Source organism: Lactuca virosa, chromosome 7 (assembly GCF_052849685.1).
Source record: "Lactuca virosa cultivar CGN04683 chromosome 7, Lactuca_virosa_CGN04683_v6, whole genome shotgun sequence".
In the NCBI taxonomy this organism is placed as follows: domain Eukaryota; kingdom Viridiplantae; phylum Streptophyta; class Magnoliopsida; order Asterales; family Asteraceae; genus Lactuca; species Lactuca virosa.
The window spans coordinates 134,807,603-134,813,536 of NC_136432.1; positions in this window are offsets into that span (position 1 = coordinate 134,807,603).

Sequence of the window (5,934 nt, forward strand, 5' to 3'; positions counted from 1 at the left end):
CCTCTTTTGAGATATCAACTGTATAGGCTAGATAAGTAGAATACCCCTTCGATATAAATTTACGGGTTTCTAGGAAAGAGATTATTTTTAAGATTTTTAAGTCTTTGTTTACCGTAGACATAAATAGGATTCTTCTCTTCGATAGGGATGCGTACCATCTTTTCGTAACATAAGAGTTCTTTGCAGTTCTTTGACAACCCATTCATGTCGAGAATAATTTCAAAGTTGGGCAAAGAGATAGGAATCAGGTTAGCAAGAAAACTATAATCTTCAATTTCTATGACACAATCTCTATAGACTTTATCAGCAAGTAATGATATACTTCCCACGATATCTACATGAAATGATTGGGCGAATGAATAACAAGCAATTTGGGAGGGATACACAAATTCATGAGACATAAAAGAATCTGAGGCACCAAAATCAAATAATATATGAGCAAGTCTAAAGTTGACGAGAAATGAACCATTCACAACATTCGGGTCCTTGTGTGTCTCCTCTACGGTAATCCGAAATGTACGGCCTTTAACTAAATGATTGTCAAACTCTTCAAACTTGTTAATTGATGGCGGTGCTCAAATCTGCACTCGCTCTTCATTCCCTATTGGGCCTTCGGTCCTAATCTCTGAATTAAAGAAAAAATCAATTCTCATTGCAGAATCCTACTCCTTCATGAATTTGGGTCATAGACTCAACCCAAGATAAGGTTTTCACTTTTTCTACAACAACAACTCGAATGGTCATATTATAATTACCTTTGATTTTATAACGTAAAAGACACATAACGAACCATACTCTTGTATTAGAATCAGATCGAACAGATCGAGATGATGGAATAAAGAAAGCAGAGACAATTTGATCAACACGTGGATGCTTCGGAACAGGAAGAGTGGCACCACGTATTTCTAAGTCATGATCACGCTTTCGTGCATACTCAACAACTTTGTCGAATGATAGAATATTTGGATTACTTATGAATTCACGGATTTCATACCGTAATCCTTCCATGAATAACCAAATTTTCATCGTCTTCATAACAGGTAGCATCTCTGCCTAATGGTTTCTCAATCCTTTAATGAAGATCGTTATATTTCTATTGAATACCTTGACCATCTCCTTCTTCAATTCTCTTACTCAAATTTCGTCACAACACGAGACATGGTTCTCTGAACCAATCAATTCACTTCGCAGATTTATTTGAATCGGAGTCGATTCTTTATGACCACTAAGGTCTGAATGAATATCATCTTCTTGGTTATCACCGAAATGAAGGTAATGACGGAAACAAATGAAACAATATCAACTACGAGTACCTTAGTAACCTTGTGACTTTTACTGATTCAAGTGTGAGTCCTGTGCTTCCGGTAGTATAGGCCTCTATTACCATGCACACCTACTCATACTCGTTCCAAGAATTGTCTCGCAGTCCCAAAGTCACCATACTAATAATTTTACAAAGGAACTTATCACACATGAATGTGTTCAAACAAATACATACAATAATTTCTTCTACACTCAATTAAGGATTTCGCGTTTCTATCAAACATATCTTGGATTTCCTATACTCGTCTTCTAGGATTCTTCTCATTCATATGCTCGATCTAGCATATTCTAATACTTTTCCATAGGTTGATATAAATTTTACTTCCAATTCTTCATATAAATTCTTCATCGGGTAGTGTCTACTCTACAAGACACATTATACCAGAATTTGCTCTAGCAGCATGGAGACAAACGATCTCCAACTACCTGTATCATCTTCTAATTCATGCAAACCATCATGTACATTTGTTCGTTTCATTATCCTTTCATGACATCGTCATTCCTGTATATGAGTAAGTTTTATTCTCATGGTTGTATCTTTTAAGTCTATTTCATAGGAGTCTATCCTAAGAAGCCCGCATTATAGCTGCATCTCAACATATTCTACTAGCTTCGACTCGATTCTCTGTCATTTCTAACAACAACATCTCTTCTCATGCAATACTATGGGTATATATCTTCTTCTTTTAATTCTTCTAAATCTTACACAACACCAATTCCGATACTGTCGAAGTATTTATCACCATCTTCGGTTCTTCCGACTTTATAAGCAATCATTGCTTCAATCTGGACAGCGGTGGAACAACTTCATTGATTACACTAAAAAATTCATCTCGTCTAAATGTACTTTAAACACACAGCTCCCCTCTTCAAAGGTGTCATTATTTCTTCAAACATAGTTTGAATGTACAATACCACTCAATAGATATTAATATACTATTTACGGTATCACTTGATAGGTTTTATTTTACGATATCCGTCTACCGTTTATTTATGAAGTTATCGATGTCAACTATCGTAAGTCTTCTTATTACTTTGAAAAGTTTCATATCAGTTCTAATACTGAAATTTTAGAATCTGGAATACATAAAATTTCCTCTTCCAGACCAAGGTTGGGAAAAGACCTTAAACTTTCTCAAGTAATAGCAATATAAGTAAGCAACCTAAGGCATGCTATATTCATTTATCATTTAGCACATATTAGAATATAAGGCATATCTCCTCTAATATTTTAGTGCTTGTGTCCATTTAGGTATTCAACCTAAAGTATACTACATACACATCGTATCATCATCCCTTAGCAATCCATGTTTAAGTCTAAAAATTCTCAAAATTCCTAGTTCACTTAAACTAATTCTCTAAAATTTTGAAATAACTTAATATTTTAGAATACTAGGGTTTATCACTACCCAATACCCCACTTAAATCTTTCCTATGATTTGTATCCATATACTTACAAATGACTCTGTTCATATATTGAACGTTAGACAGTTTAAGTCTAAATACCAATACGTGATATTTAGTTCACTTAAACTACTGCTCTGATACCATGATTGAAAGACCCAAACTTTCATACTAAAGACACTGTTACTCCAAATCACACCAAAACGTGCCACATGCATATTCATAAATAATATTTTACATTGATAATTTGATTACAAAAGACTGGATACAAACGGACTAAGTTTTAGTATATTACATAACTACCCAGGATATTAAAGCTTTTATACAAACGTAAACCCAAGTACAACAGTAATAGTATAAACTATTCTAAATCTTCCAACAGTATATGACTAAACTGGATGCTTATTACCTGCAACTGTTAAACACTGAGAGGGTAAGCGGTGACGCTTAGTGAGTTCAATAATAGATACAATATAATGCTATGCCATATACATATCAATATGACAGAAGCAAAGAGGGACAAAGAACAACAAAGGCAGATGAGTATCATATGACATGCTTTCCATATCAACGAATAATCTGATTGAAAGATTTACAATCAATGAGACATAACAATTTCAATACTTTATATACATCAATAAGACTTCAGCCCAAGTGGCGCAGAAAATACAATTTCAGAATATTATTTTTGCTAGAATACACAGGCTTTCAGCCCTATCTTAGCATTCTGCCAATGCCAAAGTGATGCTTATGTCATACACTTCATGGCCAAAGGCTACATACCTGTACCCAAGTGATGCTTATGTCATACACTTCGTGGTCTAAGGTATAACTCATTATCATAATAACACGGGAAAGCACATTGAATATATAACACATAACATACAATTGTTCCTAAATATTGAACTCACCGTGAAATAATTGATTGATAAAATAATAATTTGGGCAGCACTTCGCCTCTAAATATGACTTTCTTTGATGAAAACGGTGAATTCTAGTTGAAAACTGGCCTGACACGGGCAGAGTTTCGACTTGAAAATATAATTTTCTCTGGAACTTCAGACCGTCGGGACTTGCTTCGGGTGTCGGGGATGATACCGAGACTTCGGGGGGGTTAAAAGTAGGCTAAAGAAGAAGTAGAGAGGGAGAGGAAGTAGAGTCGTAAACAAAATACGACATCCTTCGGTTTCTATTTATAGTGGGCTGAAACCTCACATTACGCGGGGCGTAATCCTCGTACGTTGGGCGTACGCGTTGCGGCTCAGTACGTTGGGTGTACACCGAATACACGGCGCGTAGCGTGATGCGTGTCCTTTGTTTGACTTCTGAGCTTCGGACGTGTCATTTATCTACGATACGTGGCATCTGATCGAAGAGAGGGGCGGCGTGGTCGATCTCTGACCGTGTACACGAGTACGCTGGGCGTACCTCCCTGGTCCAGCCTCGTAATTTGTGCCATAAACTTCAAAAATTCGTATCTATTGCATACGAACTCCATTTTTGACGTTCTTTATATCCACGCGTAGGTGAAATTATGCTCTACAACTTTCGTTTAGACTCCATCGGCTAATTTTGATTTAATTTTTAAAGTTATACTTTTAACAGGCCGGGACAGGAAAAGTCCGTTAAAATTCATAACTTCTTCATCCGACGTACGTTTTCGTCTGTCTTTTTACCGTTGTACTACTATTGACGAGGCCTTCGATTCTCGTTTAGGTTGTGTCGGCTAAAACTCACTCGATCTTTATTTCGAGTTTCGGGCTGTATACTGTTATGCCGAATCTTAGAAACATCATAACTTCCTCTTACGAAGTCAGATTTGGACATTCTTTTTATGAAAATTCTCGGTTTAACAAATACAACGACTTTCATTTAGAACACTAGGACTAAAAAATAGTTTATCAAAAACTCACTTTTTACGTCTTAAAGCGTCGTGCCGGTTCTGTCGCGGAACTTTAAAAAGTCATAACTTCTTCGTTATAACTCGGATTTCGATGAGGTTTTCGCCTAAATGTTTCTAACGAGATTCTTTACAACTTCCAATAATATAATTTTACTTATTTTCAACTTTATATTTTCGTTAGTTTGAATAGTTAACTTTTGATCGGAATCTCATAAGACTTCTCATCACTTTCTGAACGATTCCAAACATAGTTTTACTTCAAGTCTAGTAAAAACTATCTGTTAGAACTCAAACCTGATAATCATATATATATATATATATATATATATATATATATATATATATATATATATATATATATATATTACTTAATAATATTCATTTTAAAATTAACAAAACACGATAACTGAACGTGTATGTTACATTTTAATTAATATCTATGTTTTTATTTTAATTAGTAAATGTTATACTTTTTTTTGTTTAATAAAAAAGTTGGAGCAAAAAATGACACCACATCTTATTTATTGACAAAAAAAATTGACAAGAATAACAAAATGTTATGTGTTGCATAAGTAACAACAAATGTTTGATTATATGGATGACACCACAACTTTAACTCTTTAGTCTAGGGTGTATCTAGAAACACCCTAAGTAAGGACAAATAACAAAATAAATTTGGCAAAAAAAGTGCAAATTTATCATTTTTTGTATTTTAGGTTCATTAAAGCCTATTTGCAATATATATATATATATATATATATATATATATATATATATATATATATATATATATATATATATATAGAGAGAGAGAGAGAGAGAGGTAGGTTCAAATGTTTCTCACATCTATTGTGTGGTAGAATGCACCAATAGGAATTTAGTATTAATTATATGTATATTAAATGTTATCTATACTTATAACTCATTTTTATGGAAACTAAATAAATTCGTCATTAATGTCAACAATAATATTCTTTCAGAATGAATTCACATCTAGAAGAATGAGAGTGTATTCCAGCAAAATGAGAGTTTATTCTAGTAGAATGCACTCTCGTTCTTCATATTCCATTCAAATTTATTGTATTTTAAGTGAGTGAGTCTTAAAACAAAATACGAACTCATATATAAAAACCTAGATGCGAATTCATTCTGAAAGAATGTTATTGCTGACATTAATGACAGATTTAATTAGTTTCCATAAAAAGAGAATTTTAATTATGGATATCATTTAATATACATATAATTATAGAAATCATTTAGTATATATATTTATTTAATTAAATAAATATTTAATTTACTAAATT